We start from the raw sequence: 27,161 nt of genomic DNA on the forward strand, positions 1-27,161 counted from the left end.
GGACGAGGTGGAGAGAGGGTAGGACAGATAGTTGCAGTTGGGCGGTTAGAAGGAGAGTGGGATAGAGGTGGGTTAGTGCAAACGGAGAGATGTAAAAAGTACATTGGTGGAACACAAAGCTGTGTAGTACTAGAATGGGATCAGGGAAGTGACTGATGGGTGAGGACAATGACTAATGAATGTTGAGGCCAGGAGGGTTATGGGAACGTAGGATATATTGCACAAAGAGTTCTCACCTGTGCAGTTCATAAAAGCTAGTGTTGGTGGGAAGAATCCATATGGCACAGGTTGCTGTTAAGCAGTCATTGAAATGAAGAATGTTGTGTTGGGCAGAGTGCTCAACAACAGGTCCAGTTGTTTCTTGGCCACAGTTTGTCAGTGGTCATTCATGCAGACAAGACAGTTCATTGGTTGTCATGGCAACAAAGAATGCAGCACAGTGGTTGCAGCTTATCTTGTAGATCACGACTGTTTGTGACCAAACTGGAGCAGGTGGTGGTGGTGGTGGTGGCAGAATATATGGAACAGGTCTTGCATCTAGGTCTATTACAGGAATACGAGCCATGAGATAAGGGGTTGGGGGGCAGAGGTTGTGTAGGGATGGATGAGTAAATCGCGTAGGTTCACTGGATGGTGGAATACCCCTGGGGGAGGGGGGGGGGGGTTGGAAGGATAGTGGCAGGACATTTCCCATTTCAGGACATGAGAGGTAGTCAAAAGCCTGAAGGAGGATGTAATTTGTTGGTTCAGTCCTTGGCGGTACTGAGTTACAAGAGGAATGCTCCCCTGTGGCCATATGGTGTTGAAAAAAACTCGAAAAAATATGTAAATAGCGTAGAATTACGTCTGAAAAAAAAACTGCAAAAATACACCCAAATACGTGGGAAAAATAATGAAATGGATGTAAAATGAGGGGGGGGGGGATGATATCTGCGAGACTATAATGATAGTGAAATGCAAAACCTCACTAAAATTGTTGTGAAGTCAAGTCACAATGAGATCACAGAAAAGATACAAATTTAAAAAAATTTACTGTGGGTTGCAGGTCTGAGGGTGGACAACTGTGAGGAAGGGGGACAGCATATGTGAATGGATGATGTGAAATTAGTAGATGCAAACTGGAATGAAATGGAGACAGAGTGAGGGGTGGGAAGGGGTTGGTAGGATGAGATTAAAGATCATGTGGCACTGGAAAGGTGCGAGGATAACACTTGAAAATATGGGAGAGTGATGCAGGGAGAGTGATCAATTTGGTGGTACAGGTTTAATTATATCGGTGGGAGTACTGTGAGACATAAGATGCTTCACCAACAATCAGTGTGGTCTTGTAGCCATCTGTTGTGTGCGGCCATGATGGGTGATACCGTGTGGATCCTAAGCAGACCATGCAGTGCAGTTTGTAAGACAGCAAGAGAAGCACAGGAAAGAAGAGATAGAAGGACGGACATTGAGTATAGCAATGCATTAGAAAATACACTGAAACTCCTAAGAAACTAGTACAGGCATGCATATACAAATACAGAGATATGTAAATAGGCAGAATACGGTGTTACAGTTGCCAACGCCTATGTAAGACAACAAGTGCCTGGTGCAGTTGTTAGATCTGTTACTGCTGCTACACAAGTGTAGCATCTACGAGGTAGTGTAAAATGGGGATTTTCCCATACAACCATTTCACAAGTGTACTGTGAATATTAGCAATCCAGTAAAACATCAAATCTCCGACATTGCTGTGGCCATAAAAAAATCCTGCAGAACGGGACCGACAATGACAGAACACAATTGTTGAACACGGCGGAAGTGCAACCCTTCTGTAGATTGCTGCAGATTTCAATGCTGGGCCATCAACAAGTGTCAGCATGCAAACCATTCAACGAAACATCATCGATATGGGCTTTCGGAGCCAAAGGACCACTCGTGTACCCTTGATGATTGCACAACACAAAGCTTTACACCTTGCCTGGGCCTGTTAACAACGACATTGGACACTTGATGACTGTAAACATGTTGCCTGGTAGGACGACTCTCATTTCAAATTGTATCGAGCAGATTGACGTGTACGTGTATGGAGACAACCTAATGAATCCATGGACCCTACACGTCACAAGGAGACTGTTCAATTTGCTGGAGGCTCTGTAATGGTGTGGGGCATGTGCAGGTAGAGTAATATGCGACCCCTGATACGTCCAGATACAGCTTTGACAGGTATTATGTACGTAAGCATCCTGTCTGATCACCTGCATCCATTCATGACCATTGTGCATTCCGACGGACTTGGGCACTTCCAGCAGGAAAAAGCGACACCCCACATGTCCAGAATTGCTACAGAGTGGCTCCAGGAACACTCTTCTGAGTTTAAACACTCGCACTGGCCACCAAACTCCCCAGACATGAACAGAATTGGGCATATCTGGGATGCCTTGCAATGTACTGTTCAGAAGAGATCTCCACCCCCTCATACTCTTACGGATTTATGTACAGCCCTGCAGGATTCATGGTGTCAGTTCCCTCCAGCACTACTTCAGATGTTAGTTGAGTCCATGAAAAGTTGTGTAGTGGAACTTCTGCCTGCTCATGGGAGACCTACACGATATTAGGCAGGTGTACCAGTTTCTTTGGCTCTTCAGAGTAATAACAAAGGAAAACAGCACTGGGTTAGGATGGAAGAAAAGCCATCAGGTAAAATCAAACAATGGAAAATCCTGGATGGGATGTAACAATATTATGAGGGATAGTTGCTGCTCACCATATAGCGGAGATGCTGAGTAGCAGATAGGTACAACATAAAGACTGTCACAAACTAAGCTCTTGCCCAACAAAGCCTTTGTCGGAAATAGATGAGACACACACACACACACACACACACACACACACACACACACACACACAAAACGATAGTCTGTGGCAGCTGGAGCCACACTACGAACAGCGGCAACAGTGCATGATGGGAGAGGCAACTAGGTGCGGGTACGGAGGAGGAGGCTGGAGTGGGGAGGGGGAGGGATAGAAGGGTAGGGGTGGGGGACAGTGAAGTGCTGCTGGGAAGCATGCAGGGACAAGGTGAAGAGAGGTGAGGGCATCTAGGTTAGATGTAGAGTGAGAGAGAGGTGGGGTAGCAGGAAAGGAGAGAAGTAAAAAGTGCGTTGGTGGAATACAGGGCTGTGTAGTGCTGGAATGAGAACACGGAAGGGGCTGATGGGTGAGGACAATGACTAACAAAGTTTGAGATCACCCTCCAAAACTTCCTCCCACCACCACAAAGAATCCAGAACATAATCAGACACAAAATACTGTCATGAACCTTCCATCTGAAAGCCTTAACCCCGCAAAAATTTCAGTCCTTTCCAAAGTCCTCACCTTTTGCCCCATTCCCAAATTCATTCATGCAGTACTTGTGAAAGACCTTCTCTCCTTCTTCGGGCCCCTTCAGGGAGACACTTTTTTGCCACCAATCAGACTCTGCCAAAGACCAATGTTGAACCCTGCCTGACTCAGTTCACTCCTCCATCCAACCATGATCCACCCCCACTGCCCCCAAATCACCCCCTGTTAACTTTCCAGAATTTCTTAACCTCAAACCTTGTCTCACCATGATTCTCCAAATCTCTCAAAATGTGAACTAACTTCACATCTGCAGAAAGAACCATAGTCCACCACCTAAAAACTGATCCCGACCTTATAATCCTACCTGCTGACAAAGCCTCCACCACTGTTGTTTTGAACTGCATGGATTATTTGGTAGAAGGACTCCATAAATCCAGCAGGATCTCCAGTCTCTCCTCAAATCCTTATGCCCATCTCAGAACCTCTATGTGGAGTCCATCTATTTCCTCACCCCTACCACTCTCTGCACTCCTACCTTCTACATGCTTTCCAAAGTACATAAACCCAACCACCCAGGACACCTCATTGTGACCAGTTACTGTGCTCCCACTGAGAGAATTTCTGCTGTCATAGACCAACACATTCAGCCTATTGCCTACAACCTACCTTCCTATATTAAAGATACCTACCATTTCTGCCACTGACTCTCCACTGTTCCTGTCCCTTTACCACATGATGACCTGCTCATCACTACTGATGCCACCTCCCTTTACGTTAACACCCCCAATAGCCTTGCCCTTAATGCTATAGAATACTACCTTTCCCCATGCCCAATGGATTCTATACCAGCAACCTCCTTCCTAGCCGCCATGACCAACTATGTCCTCTCTGACAGTTACTTCTCCTTTGAGGGCATTATGTACAAACAAATCTGGGGTATTGTTATGGGCACCCACGTGGCACCATCCTATGCCAACCTATTCATGGACCACCTAGAGAAATCCTTCCTAAACACCCACCCCTTACTTGCTTTAGATTCATTGGTGACATCTTTGCGAACTGGATCGAGGTTGAGGGGACACTATCCACATTCCTCCAGAACCTCAACAGCTTCTCACCCATTGGCTTCACCTGGTCCTACACAATCCAACAAGCCACCTTCCTAGATGTTGGCCTTAACCTCAAAGATGACTACATCACTATATCTGTTCATATCAAACCTACAAAACACCAGCTATACCTCCACTTTGACAGCTGCCACTCATTCCCTACCAAGAAGTCCCTTCCATACCAGCCTAGCCACCCATGGCCGTCTCATCTGTAGTGACAAGTGGTCCCTCTTGAAATATACTGAGGGTTTCACTGAGGCCTTTATGGACCGTGGTTATCATCCCAACCTTGTGCGAAAACAAATATTCTGTGCCTCATCTTTCCAGTCACCACCCACCTCCCAAAGTCTCACCATCTGGCCACATGGGAGCATTCCCCTCGTAACTCAGAACCACCCAGGACTGGACCAATTAATTACATTCTCCTCCAGGGTTTTGACTACCTCTCATCGTGTCCTGAAATGGGAAATGTCCTGCTCACTATCCTTCCCACTGCTCCCACAGTGGTATTCCACCATCCACTGAACCTACACAGTGTACTCACCCTTCCCTACACAACTCCTGCCCCCAACCCCTTGCCTCATGGCTCATATTCCTGTAATATTCATAGATGCAAAACCTGTCCCATACATCCTCCCATCACCACCTACTCCAGTCCAGTCACAAACTTCATCTATCCTATCAAAGGCAGGGCTACCTATGAAACCAGTCACGTAATCTACAAGCTAGGTTGCAACCACTGTGCTGGATTCTATGTGGCAATGACAACCAACAAGCTGTCTGTCTGCATGAATGGACACTGACAAACTGTGGGCAAGAAACAAGTGGACCACCCTGCTGCTGAACAAGCTGCCAAACATGCTATCCTTCATTTCAATGAGTGCTTCTCAGCCTGTGCCACATGGATCCTTCCAACCGACACCACCTTTTCTGAATTATTCAGGTGGGAACTCTCCTTCCAATATATCCAACGTTCCGTAACCCTCCTGGCCTTAACTTCGTTAGTCATTGTCTTCACCCATCTGCGCTTCCCTGTTCCCATTCCATCACTACACAGCCCTCTATTCTACAATGCACTCTTTACCTCTCTCCTTTTCTGTTACCCCACCTTTCTCCCGCTCTCCGTCTAACCTCCGGGCTCCACATAATTGCCTTGCCTTCTCTCCACCTTGTCTCTGTACACTTCCCAGCAGCACTTCACTGTCCCCCACCCTGCTATCCCTTCCCCTCCCTGTCCCAGCCTCCTCCTTACCCCCACCCTGTTGCCTCTCCCGTCATGCTCTGCTGCTACTCATAGTGTGGCTTCAGCTGCCACAGACTGTGGTCGTGTGTGTGTGTGTGTGTGTGTGTGTGTGTGTGTGTGTGTGTGTGTGTGTGTGTTGTTGTTGTTGTTGTTGTTGTTGTTGTTGACCAAAAGCTTATTCTGTGACAGTCTTTTTGTTGTGCCTACCTGTGACTCAGCATTTCTGAAGAAGAGTACTTTGTTAAGACTGAATACAGATTTAAGTGTTAGAAAGTCTTTTCTGTAGGTTGTCTGGAGTGTAGCCATGTATGGATATTAAACACGGATGATAAACAGTTTAGATAAAAAGAGAATGGTAGCTTTTGTAATTTCGTGCTACAGAAGAATGCTGAAGATGAGATGGGTAGATCACATAATTAATGAGGAAGTACTAAATAGAATTGAGCAGACAAGAATTTGTGGCACAACTTGACCAAAAGAACATATCGGTCAATATGACACATTCTGAGTCATGAAGGGATCACCATTTTAGTACTGGAGGGAACTGTGGGGGTAAAAATCTTAGAGGGAGACCAAGAGATGAATACAATAAGCAGGTCCAGAAAGATGTAGATTTCAGTGGTTGTTCGGAAACGAAGAGGCTTACATAGGATAGAGTAGCATGGAGAGCTGCATCAAACCAGTCTTCAGACTGAGGACCACAACATAAACAACATCCCACACACCCCCAAGAACGATGGAACAAATGAGCGCCTCCTTCATCACCAAGTACCAGACTGGAACAACTGAACCACATTCTTTATCAGGTCTTTGATTATCTATCATCATGCCTTGAAATGAGGGACATCATGACAAAAATTGTTCCCACCCCTGCTAACATTGCGTTCCATCATCCACCCAACCTCTACAGCACCATAGTCCATCCCTACGTCACACCCAATCCCAACCTCTTACCACAGTGTTCATATCCCTGAGGAAGACCCAGGTCCAAAGACCTGCCCAATCCACCCACCCAGCACTTCTTATTCCAGTGTTGTCATAGGCTTACCTCACCCCATCAGAGGCCGGGCCACCTGTGGAAGCAGCCATGTAATGTACCATTTCTGCTGCAGTCATTGCACAGACTTTTATACTGGTGTGACTCCCAGCCAGCTGTCAACCACGATAAATAGCCACCACCAAACTGTAGCCAACAGTGAAGTGGATCACCCTGTGGCACAACGTTCAGCTGAACATAATAAGCTTAATTTCAGTGGCTGCTTCACAAATCAGGCCATCTGGATCCTCCCCCCTAGCACCAGCTTTTCTGAACTGCACAGATGGGAGTTATCCTTACAATGCTTCTCTGCTGCCAATGTCATCCCGGACTCAAGCTATCATAGTATACTGTCCCCACACCCTCCACCCAACAGTTTCCACTTTTTCTTTCCTATCACCTCCTCTCACTTCACATGCCTTCCGCCCTCATTGTGCTCCGCTCTCTACCAATGCACTCACTGGTCTTCTCCCCTTCTCTGCTTCCCCCCTTTGCTGCTCCTAGCCCCCCCTTCCCCTCCCCCACCCCACACAGTATCCTGACACTACACCTGGCAACTCTGTCTGGCTACCATCTAGTTCCTGCACACTCCGCCAGGCAGCGCTGACTCCTCTCACACCACCTGTTGTTCCCTGCTATGCCTCCCCCTTCCCCACCCCATTCTGGATTGCTGCTTGGATTCATTCAATGCAACACCACTGCATTCTGGCCAGAGCACCCGGACACAGTGCCAGTATGTGCACGATGTGTGCTGTCTTGTGCAAATGTCTGTGTGTTTGCTTTCTTTCCTGAGAAGAAGGCTTTGGCCACATGGTCAGTGTGTTACAGTCATTTCGTTGTGCCTGTCTGCAAATCAACAAGTCATCTTTATGGTGAGTAGCAATCTAGACTTTTCATTATTGATAAAATTATTTAATTGGACAGATAAATAGCATACTCACCAAGCAGCGACAGAACACACACATTAAAGACTGTTGTGATTGGCAAGCTTTTGGAGCCTGGGGCTCCTTCTTCAGGCAGGAGGGTTGAAGGGGAAGGAAGGAAAAGGACTGGAAGGGTCTAGGAAAAGGGTTGGATATTGGAAAAGTCACCCAGAACTGTAGGTCAGGGGAGACTTACCGTACAGGATGAGAAGGAAAGACTGTTTGTTGGGGACTGCATCGGACAAGATTTGAAAACCTGAGAGCTTAAAGGTGGAAGACAGGGTAATATGCAAGACAGAATTACTATTAAAACATGGATGAATGGGCATAGGCAGATGGTATATACTGCAACTCGTAATATCTTGTTGCAGAACACGCTATAAAATATGACATTCGTGACCTCGGCACCAGTTTCACCAAACACACCATCTGGATTCTTCCTCCAGACACCAGTGTCTCAGAACTCCGCAGGTTCTCGTGCACGATATTTTAGTAGGAATCTCTGTCTTGCAAATTACCCTGTCTTCCACCTTCAAGCTCTCAGGTTTTCAAATCTTGTCCAATACAATCCCCAACAATCAGTCTTTCCTTCTCATCCCATACAATAAGTCTCCCCTGAACCACGGTTCCAGGTGAGTTTCCCGAAATCTACCCCTTTTCCTAGACCTCTCCAATCCTTTTCCTTCACCCTTCTTCCTTCCCCTTCAACCCTTCCGCCTAAAGAAGAAGCCACTGGCTCCTAAAGCTTGCCAGTCACAACAGTCTTTAATATGTGTGTTCTGCCGCCACTTGGTGAGTAGATGTTTTATCTATCCAATTAAATAATCTAGTCTTTTTATATTATTGCTGATATTCCAACCTGGACTTTCCACTGTTCAATTTTCTAGAGTTGAGTTAGGAGGTTTTTGTATAATGTTGTTTATGCTTGCAAAGATTTTCCGAGTGGAAATCAGTGTGTTGAGTGATTGCATTTAGCATTCAAGAATTCTCCTCTTTTTGTGGACAATCTTTTTCTGTTTCAATTAACACTGTCACCAAACACATTCTCTGTGACAACGTCCAGTAATCATAACCTGTAAGTTTTATTCTCCTAAAGAGTCATGTTACACTATTTCAAAGAAATTATCAGGACCCTCTGGTACCAAAAGTAGATACTGACAATCACACATGACAATTCTCTTCTGGAGTAAAGTGCATAAAGTAAATGAAGTACAGCAGAAGTTAGCATTAAGAGTATTGTGTCCAGTTATACCTGCGCCTCTTTTAGATGCCCTTTCAAAGTAATAAACACATTTTTCCAGTGAACTGTGATTTGCACAATTAAAATAATACGTAGGAAATAGAATATAGTTCCTATTAAACTTTGTCTTCCAGCCTAGGTATCAGAGAGGAGCCACATACTCTGCTGCAGTTACTAAACAAGTTTTCAGTTTCTGTACAGTAAGAAACTGTTAACATGCGTAAATTCAAAGGCCAATGAAGAAAATGTATCTTATTTGCCACTTCTATGAATTTTGTGGTTATCTCAGCCTTTTTCTTGCTTTTTAAGTAGATTTGTCTTGTTACATGCACTGATAGGACTGTCTACAATTTCCTCTGTCATGTTCTTTTTCCTTAATCTGCTGGCAACTTTCGTCTATTTCTGAAGTCATCGAGCATCACAACCCATCCTCTTCCCTGCAATCTTAACTTTAACAACTCCTCACAATAATGTTCCAGCCACAATATTTTCTATGTTCTTACCACTTCCACTAGTCATCTTCTTATTTTTTAACCATATCTTTATTTCTCATTCTACCAGTCCATTTTATTGTAAGCATATTTTCTGCATCCACATTTTGAAACTATAAAATATTTTTCCTTCTTTCTTTTCAGCTGTCCTTGATTCACTGCCACATAACACTAAACTCCAGTTAAAATATTTTCTAAACCTCTTTCTTGGTTCTATCTGAATTCTTTTTACTGTAAACAAAACTTTCACCGTTTCTTAAGCTTTTTTGTCTATTGTTATCTTACTTCTTATAGTATCCTTACAACTTCCAAAAACAGTTTGTTTCTTCCGAGAATTTTCTTTCAAATATAGTTTCATAGAAATGTCAAACAGTGGAGACTACAGTCTGGAATAACAACATGGTAAGGACAGACTGCTACTAACTACATAGGGGAGGCACTATGAGAAAGATTGCTAAAATCCATGCGCACTTCTTCTTCTGAAATAGAAACACACGCATACTTGCAAAAGTGCAACTCACACACACTGTGGGAGCGTGCATGGACATGATTTGGACCGGTTGGGGGTCTTACTGAGGGGGAAGTGTGGAGAAGCATGGGGAGTGAGGAGAGGGGGGGGGGGCAGGGGGCATAAAGTATGTATAAGTGCATTGACAGGATGGGTAGTTTGTGTAAGACTGAGTGGGACAAAGGAAGGGAATGGGCAGATAGAGGACAGTGACTAGTGAAGGTTGAGGCCAGGGAGGTGCGAGGCAGGGGGGGGGGGGGGGGGGGGGTGTTTACAGGAATGAGATCTTTTGTAGTTAAGAGTTCTCACCAGCACAATTCAGAAAAGCTGGCGTTGGTAGTAAAAATCACATGGCACAGGCTGTGAAGCAGTCATTAAAATGGAGTATGCTGTATTGGCCAGCTGTCTCTTGGCCACAGTTTATCAGTGGCCATTCACATAGACAAGCGCCTCAATAGTTGTCATGCCCATGTACAAAGTGGCACACTGCTTGCAGCTTAGGTTGGCTACTTTCACACCCAGACCTGACTGTGATGAGATAGGAGATGTCTTGTGACAGTTTAGGGGTAGGTGTTAGTAGGACGACGTATGGGACATGTTTCGCATCTGGGTCTATTGCAGGAAAATGAGTCGTGAGGCAAGGGGTTGGACGTGGGAGTGGAGTAGGAATAGCCAAGAATATTGCATAGGTTGGTCCACAAAAGAGCACTCATCTTGTGACTCAGTATCATCCACGACTAGAGAAACTGAATCGCATTCGCTGCCAGGGTTTTGACTATCTCTCATTGTGCCCTGAAATGAGAAATATCCTCCCCACCCCTCCCAGAGTGGTATTCTGCTGCCCACTCAACCTACACAACACACAGGGTACTATGAAAGTTTTGCAATTCAATGCAACAATAAGTCCCAGAAGGCTGATTGTTCTATTCATACTTGCATTGTAGCCACTGTGCCAAGTCTTTGGGCACAATCGTTCACTAGCAGGGTTAGTTTGGAGTGCTTGCTATGGCATCTTCATCATGAAGTGAGGTTCAGGCAGTTTTGCGGTATAACAAAGTTTAAACACAAACCAGTGCTTTGAAGAAATTACTCTTGCACTCGGTGATATGTGTCCACATCATACAACTATATTCAGGTAGTACAGAGGATTCCAAAGAGAACATTTCACTCTGAAGGATGTTGAGAGGACGGGAAGGCCACCATCATCAGTTACGGAGGAAAACATTGACGCTCTTGAGGAAAATGCTAGACGAACACAGTCAAGTGACACATAAGCATACAGAGGATACCTTAGCAATTCGTTCGATTCTGCATGATCATTTGCAAGTAAAGAAACTTTGTTGTCTCTGGGCACTGCACAGACCGACGGAAGAGCAGATGACGCAACATAAGACGTGGTACCAGGAGATGTTAAGGAAGATTTCTAAGGAACAATCTCAGTATGGTGAAAAACACTAACAGTTGATGAGACTTGATTGTACTACTATGACGTGTCAACTAACACTTGAAACAAATTTTGGGTCTTTGAAGATGACGACACACCCAGAACTATCATAAAATCCCAATCAGTAAAGAAGAAAATGGCAGCCAAGCATGCACCGAATATTTGCACGGTACAGGACTGAAACTTCTTGAGCACCCTCCTTACAGTCCAGGCCATGCTCCTTGTGACTTTGCACTGTAACTGCATGTAAAAATGAAGCTGAAAGGAGTGCAGCTTCCAAGTGATGAGGACCTCCTGAGGGCTTGGGACAACAAGAGAGCCTTGCTCCTTACAGAAACTTGGGAGAACTGGTTTACGGATTAGTTTCAGAGGATGGAGGGGTGTATTCAATGTGCCAGAAATTACTTAGAAAAAATTAAATAAATAAAGCTGTACTGCAAATCTTCCCTAGTACTCTTTGTATTCTTTTCCTATCCTACTCCACCCCTACTCCCGACCTACTGCCTCATGTCTCATAACCCTGCAACAGACCTGGATGCACGACCTTTCCCATACACCCTCCCACTGCCACAGGCATCTCCTTCCCCATCAAAGGCAGGGCTACCCATGAAAGCATCCATGTGATCTACAAATGAGCTGCAACTGCCGTGCCACTTTCTACATGGGCATGACAATTAACAACCTGCCTGTCTGGAAGAACTGTGGCCAAAATATAGCTGGACCTACCAGTTGCTGAACATGCTGCCCAAAATGACCCACATGACTATTTTACAGCCTGTGTCATCTGGATCCTTTCTACCAACACCAGCTTTTCTGAAATGTGCAGGTGGGAACTCTCTCTACAACATATCCTTCGATCCTGTAACTCCCCTGGCCTCAACCTTCGCTAGTCCCTGTCCTCCAACTACCTACCTCCTTCCTGCTCCCACACCATTACTACACACGCCTTCTATCCTGTCAACACCCCCCCCCCCCTTGCCTTCTCTTTTGCTCTCCACAACCTTACCCCACCCATTCATCCTCTCCAGTTCAGTCTCTCAATGCTCCACCTAGCAGCCCTATCCTGCCTCCACTATGCCCCTGCATCTTTGGTAGGTTGGTTGGATGCTTAAAGCGGCCAAAATACAAGGTCATTAGTCCCTTACAGGTCTATATGATTGTAGATCAAAGATATCTTACGGCGCATTACCCAGGGGAAGAAAACCCCAAGGACTCTACCAACGTCAGTGTGGCTAAGATAAGGGGCAAAAAGAAGACAGGGAGACAGAGGAAAAAAAGGCAAGCAAGGTGCCCCATCTAGGGAGCAGCCAGAAGACCCTGAAACCAGAGCCCAATGAGAGACCATACATCCCACAGCCCCTGCTGTTTACCAGAGGTACTCTACTCCAAGACTGCCTTGGAAAGATTAGCAACACGGGCAGGGCTAGAGAAGCACACACAGGCAAAAGACGAACAAGTTTAACAGACTACACGAGAGGTGAGGGAGAAAAATAAAAGAGCAGGATGGGTGAGAACCGGGTTGAACCACCAAGTCCAGACAGCTGAAGCTTGATCTGGACAAAGAGTGTTCTGCCAACCTTTCAACAAGCTGATACGGGAGTGGTAAAAGCCTGCTTCAAGAATAAAATGTAAAACTTGGTCAGTCACTGGGAGCAGGTAGCGGTAGCGATTCAGGGAGATTAAGAGTCTGCTGCAGGGTAGTAGATTGAGAGAGGCCAGCAAAATGTGGACTACCATCAAATGGGCACCACAAATGACATTGGGGTGGGTCCTCGCTATGGAGGAGATGACCACGAATCAGCGAAGTGTGGCCTCACAAGAGGCCTGCGTGGAAGACCTCCACAGATTCATAGTCTTCTTTATCATCTGTAGTTCCTTTGGTGAAGTCAGAGAAGCCATTCTATATTCCAGGCACCTAAAACTTTAAGGCATAATACTGATCGGAGGTTTGTTACCAAAATACTGATCTCAAGAGCCTGTTTGGCCACACTATCAGCGAGTTCAGTCCCCCGGATCCTGAAATGGGCCGGGGTCCAGATGAAGGTCACTGAGCGTCCACACTGTTCAAGGGTATAAAGGGAAACCTGGATAGCAATAACCAAGGGATGGCGTGGGTAACACTGGTCAAGAGCTTGCAAACTGCTCAAGAAGTTGCTGCAGATGAGAACGAACCCACCAGTGCAGGAACGGATATGCTCAAGAGCACGAGGAATGGCTACCAACTCCGCAGTGAAAACACTACAGCCATTTGGTAATGAGAACAGTTCAGTATATCCCGCATTAATATAAGCAACCATTGAGCCATCAGTATAGATGACTTCTGAACATTGGGATGTGGGAATGATGGAGAAAAACTGGCAGTGGAGAGCCTCAGGATGAACTGAGTCTTTTGGACCTTGTGATAGGTCAAGAAAACGCTGTGGCAGAGGGATGCACCACAGAGATGTACTGGGTTCAGTCCAGAGGAAGGGTGGAAGAGGAAACAACTCAAGTTCAGAGAGGATGGACCAGATGTGGATTGCGATCATAATCCCTGATTGAGACCACTATTGAGGGAGACGGATTATTGTCTTTGGATAGAGGAGATGGTAGTTTGGATGCTTAGGTGAGCTGCAAATGTGGGTAACTTAATAGACAAGCTGTTGTCAGTGCCTGATCCACAATAGAGAGACCCCAGCCTTCACAAGTAAGCTTTCACGGGGCTAGTTCAAATGCTCCTGTCACAAGTCAAACCCCACAGGGATGTATCATATCCAGTATCCGCAAAGCTGAAGGCGATGCCGAACCGTATGTCAAACTCCCGTAATCGAGGTGGGATTGTATCACACATTTGTAGAGCTGCAGAAGGGCAGTGCAATCTGCACCGAGCAAGTGTAACTCAAGCAGCAAAGTGTACTAAGGTGGATCCAGCACTTTCGCTTAAGCTGGCGAAGATGAGAAAGCAATGTCAACCGAGAATCGAATACCAATCCTAAAAAAGTGATAGGTCTCCGTCATATTAAGTAGTTAGTCATTGAGGTAAAGTTCTGGTTGTGGGTGAATGGTACGACATTAACAGATGTGCATGACGCAAGTTGGGGGGGGGGGGGGGGCAGAAAATTGAAAGCCATGAGTGAGCCCCATGCTCGCCTTTCATATGGTACCCTGCAGTTGACGTTTAGTGACACCCACACTAGAGGAGGAAGAGTATAGGCAATAATCGTCAGGATACAAGGAGGGTGATACTGAACACAGGCACCGGCTCACAATGTGTTCATACAACTTACATAGAACACTGATGAGACTTATTGGGTGATAACTGTCCACTTCTAGAGGGTGCCTACCCAGTTTCAGTTCTGTGACGATGATGCTTTCCCACAATTACGATGGGAACTCGCCCTCACTCCAGATACGGTTAAAGATGGCAAGGACGTGACACTGACAATCCATGGTAAGTGCTCTTTCATTTGGTTGTGGATGTGGGCCGGCCCTGGTGCTGTATCCGAGCAGTGGGCAAGGACACTGACAAATTCCCACTCACTGAATGGAGTGTTATATGGCTCCAGATGACGTGTACTAAAAGATAATTGGTTTTGTTCTAACTGCTGTTTTTAGGACACAAAAGGCAGGTTGATAATTCTCAGACACACATGCTTGAGAATAGTGTAGAGCAAAAAGTTCGGTGACATCATCTGAGTCAGTGTAGACAGTACAAGGTAATACCAGGTAGACTGCAGGTGTTTGTTTAATTATAGTGTGCAAAAACAACTAAGGTCATTCACACCCACGTCAGAACTGTAGAACACAAAGACAAAGAGAGGAGTCAAAAATGACTACACGTCAATCCCAATCAACGGAAGTGGAGATAGCTAAAAACAGGGATGCGGAGAAAGGTCTATAAATACACCATAGAGAAATGGAGGTCCGGAACTAAAAATTACATGGTATTTGCCGTATTGCTACGACAGATAAAAGTAACATGCAGTCAACAGGCTGTGCATCGTTCACTAAAACGGCTGATAATTCAGGTGGCAAAAATAAATTGGAACATAAGTAGTTAAAAAAAGGACATTCCATCAGGAAAAAGCAAATTTTCAAAGGTTGAGGGCAATGAACACAAAGTGGTGGGGTAACACCATTTAACAAATGGTGATGGCTAAAAAGACAGTGCCCAATATGCAACCTAGCTAAAATAATCTCCTCACAGCAAGATGGCCAAGAGGAGATCATCCAAGTTGCTGGGAGAGTTTAATTTTCCAGAGCTTGTTCCCATGAAGGGAGGCCAGTGGTGATGCCGAAGTAACACCACCAGCTGACAGATGGTAACAACACATATCATCAGAGGGAATGGAAGAACTAACAGGCCGAGGTAGCAGACTGCAGCCATGGTGGCAGCATCAGTAACCTCATTTCCCGTCAGACCGATGTAACCAGAAACTCACACAAACATCACTGTGGCTCCATCAAGAGTTAGCAAGTCACAGCTTTCCTGGACCCATTGCACTAAGGGATGGCCAGTGTATAGCACACACACACTTTGAGGGGCACTGAGAGACTCGGAGCAGATGAGGAGCCTGTGTCGCTGGATGTACTGCATGGCCTGATACAGGGTGAAGAGCTCTACTGTAAATACTGAGCAATGTTCCAAAAGCAGATACCGAAAAACATCAATGCCAATGACAAAAGCACACACAGCAAAACTGTCAGTCCAAAAGCCATCAGTATACACAAAGGTACTATCACAAGGCAAATGGCACGCATATCTCAGAGGAGGAAGTCAAGGCAGTATGACAGCGGTAGTTCGGCAGCTTCTGCATACAGACTCTCAACCAGGTTAGTATAAATGGTGCTACTGGCCAAACTGATGCCACAATGGTGGATTGTATTGAGATGGCATAACTTGGAAGGATGTGCAGATGCATAAACAAAACACCCATAGTCTAGTTTTTAGCGGACAAGCAACTGGTACATATGGAGGAGAGGGTGATCTGATCCGCTCTCCAAGAAATACCGCTGAAGACAAGTAGGACATTGAGGGACTGCATACAGCGGGTGGCCAGTTATGACACACGAGAGGACCAAGAAAGTTTCCTAATGAGAATGAATGTAGTTTCAATGAATGAAAGAGCAACAGGCCCAAGACATAAAGATAATGGAAGGAACCAACTGCGCTTATAGAAATAAATACAAATGATTTTGTCAGTGAAAAAGCAAAAGCCATTCTTGATGCTCCACGAGTAAAGACCATCGAGACATCGCTCAAGGAGAAAAGTCCATGGAGAACTGCAATATATGGCAAAATCGTCAACGAAAAGGGTGCCGGAGATGCCCACGAGAGACAGGCAGGGTTAATGGTGATAGCAAAGAGGACGATGCTCAGGACGGAACCGTAAGGCACACTGTTTTCCTAGATAAAGGTGTCCGACAAGGCAGCGCCCGCACACACCTTGAAAACTCAGCATTTTAAAAATTCCTGAAGGAAATGGGGCACATGGCCACAGAAGCTCCACGTGCAGAGAGTACAGAGGATACCAGTCCTCCAGCAGGTGTCATAGGCTTTCTCCAAATTGAAAAACATGGCCACAGGCTGGTATTCCCACAGAAAACCATTCATAACATGGGTTGAAAAGGTGACAAGATGTTCGACTGCAGAACGGCGTGCTCGAAATCCACATCATGCAGTGGTCAGTAAATTGCAAGACTCAAGCCACCATACCAGCCGAGCATGAATGATACATTCCATCACGTTGCAAACACAGCTGGTGAGAGACATGGGATGATAACTACCAGTGGCTTCACACCAGTGTCTGGGAAACGTGCCCTCTGTCCACGTGTGATTGTATGTATGAAGCAGAAAGTGCCTGCCCGCAAGAGAAAAGGTCTGCAACTTCTGAATGTGAACATTGTCTGGCCGTGGGGCGAAGGATCCGAGTGAAGTGAGAACGTGATCTAGCTCCCTTGTAGTAAAGTCGGCACTGAAGCACTCACTATTCTGAGAAGAGAAGGGCATCACCTGAGCCGCCTCCACTTCTTTCTGTTGGAGGAAGGCAGTGTGATAGTGGGAGGAACTAAAAATCTCCCCAAAATAGCGACCCAAGGTGTTGGAGGTAGCAAGAGGGTCCACTATGACATTGTCTACTACAGTCAGGTTGGAAATTGGGGAATGGACTGTGGTCCCAGAGAGCCATCAGAGGTTGGCCTACATGATAGAACAGAGAGTAGAACTGTTGGAAAAACCAGTAAATGAAATCTAGCTAGCTTTTTTGCTATCCCGAGGAGCACAACACTGCACATGCAACTGTCTATAAAGAATGCAGTTTGCCATAGCAGAATGTAGTTAAAAATGCTGGGAGTACAGGGAGGTGGCTTGACATTGATCATCATCTCAGATGAGTAACATGACTCCCCCATGAGATGGAATGCTGTCATCAGGGAAAAGGTTCAAGCGGACCGGGAAGAAACGCAGGAGCTCAAAGTGATCATGAGGATGCAATTTTGTTTCCTGGAGGCAGAGAACAAGCAGATGCTGCGATTCTAAGACCAACCGTAAGTTCTCTTTACTGGATCAAATGCCTTGAACATTCCATTGAAGGAGAGTTCTGACGAGGAAAGCGGAGGAGGGAAAAAATGAAGGGATGTCACCTCGGCGGCTGCCGAGTCCCCCTTCGAAGACTCATTGCTACAGCGCACAGAGGATCCTGCTCTGTGTCTACAGAGGCATCAGCATTCTCCTTCTGTCAGTCTGCAGAGTCCAGGGTAGAAAAATGGTTGGCAGTGCACACTGGTGACATGGAGATCAGCCGGCCAAGGATATCGCGTGGCGACACCGTCAAAGAGAACCTCCAAGTTGGTGAAGGATAAGATCATTTGCCTTTGTTTGACTTCTTGGAGCCTTCCAGTTGACAAAGGAAGACTGAGATGTTTGTTGGCTGGAGGGACACAGGGAGTGTTCGCAGGAATATTCCTTCTGTCCTTTCCGGCCTGCGGTTGTGTAGCAGGTGACTTTGCGTCATGAAGCAAAAGTTTGGGGGCTTGTTGCACAGCTGGAGGAAGAGATGGGATGCTACCATGGCAGTGGGCAATTTTACAACCAGGGTGCTGAATTTGAGGTTGCATGTCTGCACGGACATGTCCTTCGTGAAGCGAGATGCAGCATGAACAGTACTATACGTGCCAGATGATAGGATGCCGAGTTTCCAACTAGCCAACAACTTGCAAGCGACCAGTTAAGGCACTTTTTCCTTCATCCAGATCTCCTGGACAGCCCGATCATCGAGATAAACGGGACAATCTCAGGAGAAGGCAGCACGGACACCACTGCAGTTCCTACAGCGGGGAGAATAAGGCGGGCAATCGCCCTCATGAGAAACCCTGCTACAGATTACACATTTGGTTGTAACAATGACACAGGTAGCACACACTGTGTATGAGTAGACTGTGATAACTTCATAACTTACTTTGATCTTTCATGGAAGCACCATTCTACAAAAAGTGAGAAAAAGAATGTGTGTTGGCACTAAGAATGCATCTAACTTTTTCATCATCCAACAGACTGCAACGACACATTGATCAGAGAGGTTCATTTGGATTTCTGCTCTGGTCAGACCATCAGGACCATTTGAATCATTAGCTTCATTCCGTTTACATTTAGTAGACATTGACTGTGATGAAGAAGATTGGCTCACTGCGAGAAAACTGCCAGCATCTCTAATGGCACACTCCTTCCAATGGGGGCTCCCTTCAGAAGGAGGCACACCCGCCTTAGGTGATTGTTCACACCTCCCGAACGCCTGATAGAGGGACCAACCGGAAATCTGGGAAGGTAGCAGTTGCCCTTCCTGAGCCTGGCCCATGCCAGAGGCTATGTGCAAAACCCTATGTGTCAACTTGAGGCTGGGAATTATGCGTTACCCAGTCACCTGGACTGTCTTTCAGGAGTGCACGGGAAGGAAGAAGAACAAAAGAGGAAGCTCAAATCAAAGTGGAGGAAGGATAGGAGAAGGTGAACAAAGAAAGAGAAAGGAATGAATAACAGTGGAGAGACTGTTCTGATATCGGCTACTGAAAATGCAGAACACATTTCCAAAAACATCCCAGGCATGTCCCCCAGGGGACAGGAAAAAGAATAGCAGGAGCATATACGTGCTGCACACACAAGGGAAAAGATGCTGCAAAGGCTGGAGCCCCAAGGTAGCCAAACACAAACCTGCCAACGGGCAGCGAGCCACCTGGGGGAGGGGGGGACCTGCAGGTGTCTGTATCCACAGAGCTGTCTGATCTTAGCCCAAACCTGCGATGTAGTAGTAATTGGTCCAACGGTTGCAACATAGTATCCCAGCATTCCCACTTTTTCTCTTTTTATTAGGTGGTGCACCCAAACCATCATGGGGGCAGGCATGGTTGAGCAGTCTAGAGGGGCCACTGTAGGAGGCGTAACGGCCGGGAATACCGTTGCCGAAGGGGGTGAAATTGTCATAGCTGTAGCATGTGACAAGCTGGGTGCAACTACTCATATTTCTTCTTGGCCTCTAGGTAACTCAGTTTGTCCAGAGTCCTGTATTGTTGAATTTTCTTTTCTGCTTGGTAACCAATGCAATCTGGTAAGCAAGGAGAATAGTGCTTTCCACAGTTGACAGATGGGAGGAGCTGCACAGGGACCATGCAACACTCATCCACAATCTCTACAGATGGGGATAGCGCAGCAACATCGAGACATTGTCTTCTAAGTTCTCCACAAATAATAAGGGCTTTGTGGCCACGACAGAATCATCATCAGTCCTTGTAGAAATGAAGTATTGCAGGGAGTATTACTCTGCTTGTCACTAAGCCCTACATTCCTCTGACGGCATAGTCAGGGAAGGGAACATCTTAGGCCCCCGCCATATCTCCCTGCATTGAAAGAGGATTGTTCTTTCATAGAGACTGCTGGGCCATATGGCTACTAGTGGGAAATAACTTCATCCGCTTCATTTGTGGCTGATCCACCATTGTGCCACCCTCTCCAAACGGGGTCTCTCCCAACGGGAACCACCCAGCCTCAGCAGTGGCAACCTGGCCAGTAATCCATTGCTCAGAGTCCCCGTGCCCCAGTCATGACCAGTCACAACAAGCACATACTTCTTTGCATACATGGGAAATTTTCAGTTGAAGCACGAACAGTGCCATCCCTGGGTGGTCTGTTGGTGCCATTCCTACATGGTCGGGGGGCAACCACCATGCAGAAGTTGACGATCACCCCTACAACGGGATGGCAACCGTGCTGGGTTTTTGATGTATTACTGTACGAAGGGGAAGAGTGCACAGATGGAAAGGCACAAATGTGGAGACACACCACATTTCATGCCCTTCCCTGAAGGATCTGCAGTTCTGGAGGATTTTGAAAATTGGTGGCAGGTCAAATCCAACAAAGGGGACAATGGGTTTATTTGATGAAAAGTTGTAGAATATGCTAGAAGAGGAAACTAAAGGCCCAATCATAAACCAGGTCCAAGCACGGTTGGCACCAAGAAAACCATCCGATGGAGAGGCAGAGGGAGAACGGCATAGTGAAAGTATAATCGTGCAGCACAGAAAGGAAGTAATGCTGCAAAGGATGGGGGGCTGCACCTTCCCCCACTCCTAATGCTATCCTTTCCACTATCCTCACTACCCACCCTACCTAGATTGCTGCTCACATCAGATGCAGCCACAGTTGGGGCCCCAGTGCCCAGAGTTTATGAGTTGTCCTCATGTGAATGAACATGTGTTTCTACTTCAAAAGAAGAACATTGTCCGACAGCTTAAATATTTTAGTAATTTTTTTTCTTCAGTGTGCCTGTCTACAACTCACCACCACCTCTATGTGGTGAGTAGCCAAGTTATCCTTTCCATGTTGTTGTTTTTAACAGAAACTTCATCTTCACTGATCTCCATCACTTTAGTTTTCCTGTACTTATCTTCATTCAGTACTTTTTCTCACTTTTACAACATTCACCATAATAATTTGCAATTCTGACAATACTGCAGACTTAAACATCTTTATCCATTTAACTCCTACTACTACATCTCCCCTCAGAAGAAATACCAAAAAGTTTTGGTGATAAAAACCCCTCTTCCAACACTTATCTCATATGTCTTCCCCCAGCAATGCTTACGACGTTTTACCTTGCGTACAGTTCCTTTACCAGTCCTCTCCCTTTGTAATTTATGACACAGTCTCCCCAATTCATGGTTTAAACAGCCTGATGCAGCTTGAAAGTGACAATTGTCATTGTACGCAGGTACCCATTCCCACAAGTGGTGTCATCCGAAGAACAAGGCGCCAAGGTAAGTGTGGTACCTCAAGACGGAACCACAAGCAAGCACAGTCACTGCCAGATGCAATGACAAATGAGAGGTGTCTACATAGACATGCCCTCAAGAGTTCCATACGCCACAGCTGCGGCATGCTTACTTATGTCAGAATGGTGTGCCATTCAGCCCAGTCTGGAACTGTCATTAAGACGAGAGCATTATATTGCGAGAGCTGTATTAGACAGAGCTATACAGTAAAATTTACAGTCAATTCTACTTTGAGAGAAGAGATACGAATACATGACATTGCTGTGGACATGGGCTGCTCCAAAGTATTTCATCTTGTGAATGTGACATTGGTGTGGACATGGGTTGCTCCAAAGTATTTCATCTTGTGATCAAGTTATAACAAAGTGTTGGGCTCCTCCAGAAGTAAATCTAAGAACCCACCATAGTGTCGACAAGTATTATTGCATGCAAAAACAGACATAATGTCTTATGGGATAACAGCAATCAGTGATTTTATAATGTTACTTAAAATCCGTCTTGATTGCAATCAAGACGGATTTTAAGTAACATTATTATTGCATGCAGCACAAAGTACATGTAGGTAATAGTAATCCTTTGACAACAGACAAAAAGCCATGCAAATATTAAGAAAACAACAGTAGATGAACAACAACTATTCAGTATAATCAAGACAACAGCAGATTTTTCTTCAAAGTATTGGTTTTCCTGCTTACTTTTTCTTTTTCCCCCTTTCTCAGCCAAACAGACTAAAGCACTGATGAATTCTTTTTTTGGAAACTAGCTAAGTATCATTGACTTGTGACTTGTCAGAACCTCATTCCAAAGAGAAATAGTGCCTAGCTGCTATCCTACGAATGATATTTAATTAATTGTTAACAGCATATATTGATTTAGTTTCTAACAATCCTTAGCTCATATCCTGAACAAATCTACACAACAAGATACATGAATGGACAACTGATTAAAAGACAACCTCCACATGATAAGTGTCAGACTGGTGCCACATAATTCATTAAAGTCCTTAAAAAGAAACACGACTTTGACTTGCAGATCATTACTTTCATTGGTTAAGTGAATAGGACTCTGCATAAAAAGGCAGCTAAAAAATTATAATCTGCTGCTCCAAGGTTATAAAGTCACAACTTGGCAAAAACAATATTGGGCCAGTGTGTGATACTGGAATGCCCCCCCCCCCCCTACAGCTGAAATCTTGCTTATGGCGATACACTGATGTACAGCATAGTCCAACGTCTAGATTATGCTGTAAGATGATAATTTGATTGAGTGTTGGCGAAGCCACTAAATGAGTATGGCAAATAAAGATCATGGTAACAGCATACCTTAACGTTTACATCTGTGCCATACTGAATGCACTTATCATAAAAACTAACGATAAATTCAGAAAAACCTATATTGGACAATGCACAAGTCTTTGGTGCATATTATATACATATCATACATAAACCACGAAATATGCAAAGGGAGTCCATTACTCCCTAACTTTTACCCAGCACTGTACGGACACCTCTGGATGGCAGTGAGCAGTAAGTAAAGTAGATTGTATATCAAAATAATATCAGCATGAAAGAAGATTAACTGACTGGATTTCCTATTAGCTTAACAAGAAATGGATGTGAATATGACATTATACCTGGTTCAGAATAAAGTGATGGAGCTAATTGTTTACAGGGTAGCTACCACAGCAACAACCAGAATATGAGTTTGGTGACTCCTGTTCTACCTAATATATCACTCTGCAACCTCAGCTGCAGGTCTCTTAATCAGCTGTGAACAAAAGTCATGGTCTGTAACAAAACTGTTGTGATTTGTTTCTCTGTGTGAAAAGTTCCTTTTTATGGAGTATATGATGCCAACTATGAAAAAATTGCGAATCAACAGCACCTCCACCTTCCACGCTCAACTGTCAGCCACTTTGTTACTCTAATCCAGGTATAAAAGCATTTAGCTTCAATTCAATTAAATCATTGTGGTGTCACAAGGCTTAGGCCTGTCCCATCCCTCATTAAATCGACCAAGACTTATACGAATAATTGTAAGAACAGTTATTATTATAATGTACTTTAAGTTTTTTTTGGGTTTTCAGAAATTCTGTGGGAAGAAAGTTTATTTATGTTGCAGATAACGTGGAAGACATCGCCCAACAATCACCACAAAAGTTCGACGTAGCAGCAAGTGGGCACGGAATAAAACGAATGCTGCAGACTACCGCGAGCCATGGAAGAGCCTGGGCCGCAAGGGCGTAGAGCTTCCTAGGTCGTTGTTGGACAACGTCAAAGGAAGAGAGAATCTGCTTTCTCTTTGTAAACAAATCGATCGAGTCTTGAAAGAATCCAGAATGAGATTTTCACTCTGCAGCGGAGTGTGCGCTGATGTGAAACTTCCTGGCAGATTAAAACTGTGTGCCCGACCGAGACTCGAACTCGGGACCTTTGCCTTTCGCGGGCAAGTGCTCTACCATCTGAGCTACCGAAGCACGACTCACGAGTCGTGAAAGGTGCATGTAAAACGTATACTTCCACAGTTATTAAAAAGTTGTTAAACGGCAAAACCAATAGTTCATCATTTATGCAGATAAAAAGTAGTAAAGATATAGGAAAGGAAGAGTTGCGGCGTCAGAACGAAAAGCTCAGCAACGAAGAAGGGCGTAAAAAGCGGGCGTTACGTGTTGAAAACAAATCAACTGCTAAAATAGTAAGTCTGTAATTAAGCATACAGCCACGTAAGACTGCGTCATGTAATATGTCTTTAATAAATCCTGCTTCAAAACTGCTGTTGAACAGGGTCTTTTTTACATATAAAAAGAAAACCACCATGTTCACAGCAGACAGCAACGCCCAGTTTGAATGCCTATCTTCAGTTGCAGTTATGAATCCTGTTGAGACATAAACAAATGTGAATACAGTCTTGTTTCTTGGTTCAAAGACCTCTCTCAACATATTTCTATCCACTAATCAATATAACAAAAATGCCTTAGCCTTAACGGAACATATAATCTAAAAAAGGTGTATAATGCCAGCACCACACTTCTTTAAGGACGCCTAATAGGGTTTCATAGAGCTCTCTGTTCTATGACTGAAATACTGCAATTAACACTTCAGGTAAAAACAGTAAATAAGATGATAAAAATATAATACTAAGAGACACACAGGTATGTCTAAGTCTATTAGTCTCTGAGTATTACCACACATAGTGCTACTTCGTGATACTGCTTATCCACACATCCTAGAGACTACTTTCAAGGGTACCCATACAACATTAATTTACATAATGTAAAAAAAAGTAACATTTCAGCAAACTATTAAAACATAATTGCGGTCATTTTGCATATAAAACAAGCAGCTTTTACGGATATAGTGGAATATTGTAATACTTTGATTAATTAAAAGAGTGAATGTAAATGCCGTGAGGCTAGGGCCTCCCGTCGAGTAGACCTTTCGCCTGGTGCAAGTCTTTCGAGTTTAAGCCACTTCGGCGACTTGCGTGTCTATGGGGATGAAATGATGTGTAAAGTGAGCACTCTGGACGACGTACGGTAAGTGACAAGTGCAATGTGACAAAAGGCAACAGCAAAAACAATACGTAACGACACGGCTAATCTTCGCAAAGTTTAATTAAACAAATTCAATTGAGAAATATAAACATACGCTAGTATCGAGCGAAACAGTAACGTAAGGCAGCGTAAAGTGAAAAATTCAGGTCAGTCAACTCCTGTAATTGTCATTCGGCGACACATTTACCATAACATTGATATCGAAAATAATTACTAGTGTATGTCCAGCCACAAAAATATTACACTCAATAAAGCCACAAAAACATTAAACTCAACAAATCTTACCAGGCGCCCTTATAATTATTCGGCAATGAATAATATCAACAACACTACTTGCTACTAATGTCCGGAATCATAAGGCTTGTTCATACCTTAGATATCTAAACGCATTACTTACATTCTACCTATAACCTATCACAACAAACAATGTAAATATAAACACTACGGCTTATCAAATCCCACTGACAAATTAGACGTCGCGCTACTACCATCACTGGATACTACCATAGCCAGTGTTACCAAAACCCATTGAAAAGGCGTTCTAAAATAAGTTACTTTGCATTGAAATAACCTAGCTGGTACTTATATTTTACTTCGTCTACAGGTTTCAAAATGCATGCAGTTATTTATCTACCACATATTTTATTAAAATACAAGATAAAAAAAGTGTTGACTACCGTAATTAAATTAAAATGTAGTTTAGTATTTTTTTTGTCCACAGATCATATTTAACAACGATATTGCACATGTCATGTTTACAGTTCTATACAGAGTACAGACTGAAATAAATTGTTTTGGTATTTGCATGGGTATTTGTCATTCATACATATATACAATCTTTTGTAATATTATTTATCGATAATCAATATTAATACGCATTGATGATATATACTAAAAGGCTACATTAACTTACGCAACAATCCTTTCCATACCTATGGAAAGTCTACTAAGATATATATATATCGCCGTGCTGCTGAAAATAGTAATACATTTAGTCAAAATGAAAACTAATTTTTTAGATCATGTATGATGACCATACTGCAGAAAATATTTACACATATACACTTAGTGAAAACTTATATAAATCATAGATGCACCATTGCACGTAGTCAGTATGTTCTCTTCTGTATTTTCAGCACTATGCTTCGTTTTTCATTTTCTTTCTTTCAGAAAATTTGTTTCCACACGAAAAAGATAGTGATTTACTCCATTTCTAACTTTACATTACGCGGCTTTGCCTGCAAGTATTTTTTCATCTTTTACAAACATCCAGATATAAGATTTTCCTTAATTTTTTTGAAGGTGCTCACTTCCTTTATGCTCCTTATGTAAGTGTCAGTCTGTTATAAAATAAGTTTCCCGCATTTTCAGAGTCCCTAATTGCCATTTTCAATCTTTTACAGAAGGTATGGCAGCTTTCTCTAACTCTTGTGTTGTGGTCACGTAAATCTCTGTTTGAAAATGCTGTATAATTTAGCCTACCATTAAAAGAAGTATTGTCTCATATATGTACAAACTAAACAAAGTCAATATTTTGATTTTTTTTTTAATTTTATTTTTTGCAGGATTCACATCGTGTAAGTTTAGCTATGCATCTGATGTCTTTCTTTTGAAGTTTTGAGATTCTCAATGTGTGCATCTGCTACTTCTCCCCGTACAGGCGTACTGCACAGTGCGTGTGGGAAGATAAGTCTATAGTCCATTTTTATCAAGGTTTCTGTGTCCACCATATAGCACAGTTTTTTCATTAAGAAAATATTTGTATTTATTTTTGAACAGATCTTATCAATGTGGTTATCCCATGTCAGAAATTTGTCCACCTCTATTCCCAGAAACTTTAAACAATTTATTTCTTTTAAGTCCGCATCCTCAATGCTCAGAATAAATTCCTCTGAACTGTTAGCTCTGTGTCTTTCAAATTTTGTACACATATTTTTCTTCCTGTTGATCAACAAATTACTTTCTCTAAAACACCGTTATACCTTTTCCAG

At 44.0% G+C, this 27,161-nt stretch overlaps 1 protein-coding gene across 5 annotated transcripts in view; it reads right to left on the reverse strand.

Annotated features, from left to right (window-relative positions):
• The window catches only part of LOC126260159 (serine/arginine-rich splicing factor 4-like), a 58,774-nt gene extending 32,908 nt beyond the window's left edge, over positions 1-25,866 (reverse strand). For 2 of the 5 annotated variants that reach the window (XM_049957423.1, XM_049957418.1), the window contains exon 1: positions 25,542-25,673. The gene's annotated coding sequence lies outside the window, so the exon portion shown is untranslated. Of the gene's footprint in view, positions 1-25,455; positions 25,674-25,847 lie in introns of those variants that run through there. The other 3 variants (XM_049957422.1, XM_049957421.1, XM_049957420.1) reach the window with 3 other exon arrangements.
• Between the last annotated feature and the right edge of the window lie 1,295 nt (positions 25,867-27,161).

Source organism: Schistocerca nitens, chromosome 5, assembly GCF_023898315.1.
Source record: "Schistocerca nitens isolate TAMUIC-IGC-003100 chromosome 5, iqSchNite1.1, whole genome shotgun sequence".
In the NCBI taxonomy this organism is placed as follows: domain Eukaryota; kingdom Metazoa; phylum Arthropoda; class Insecta; order Orthoptera; family Acrididae; genus Schistocerca; species Schistocerca nitens.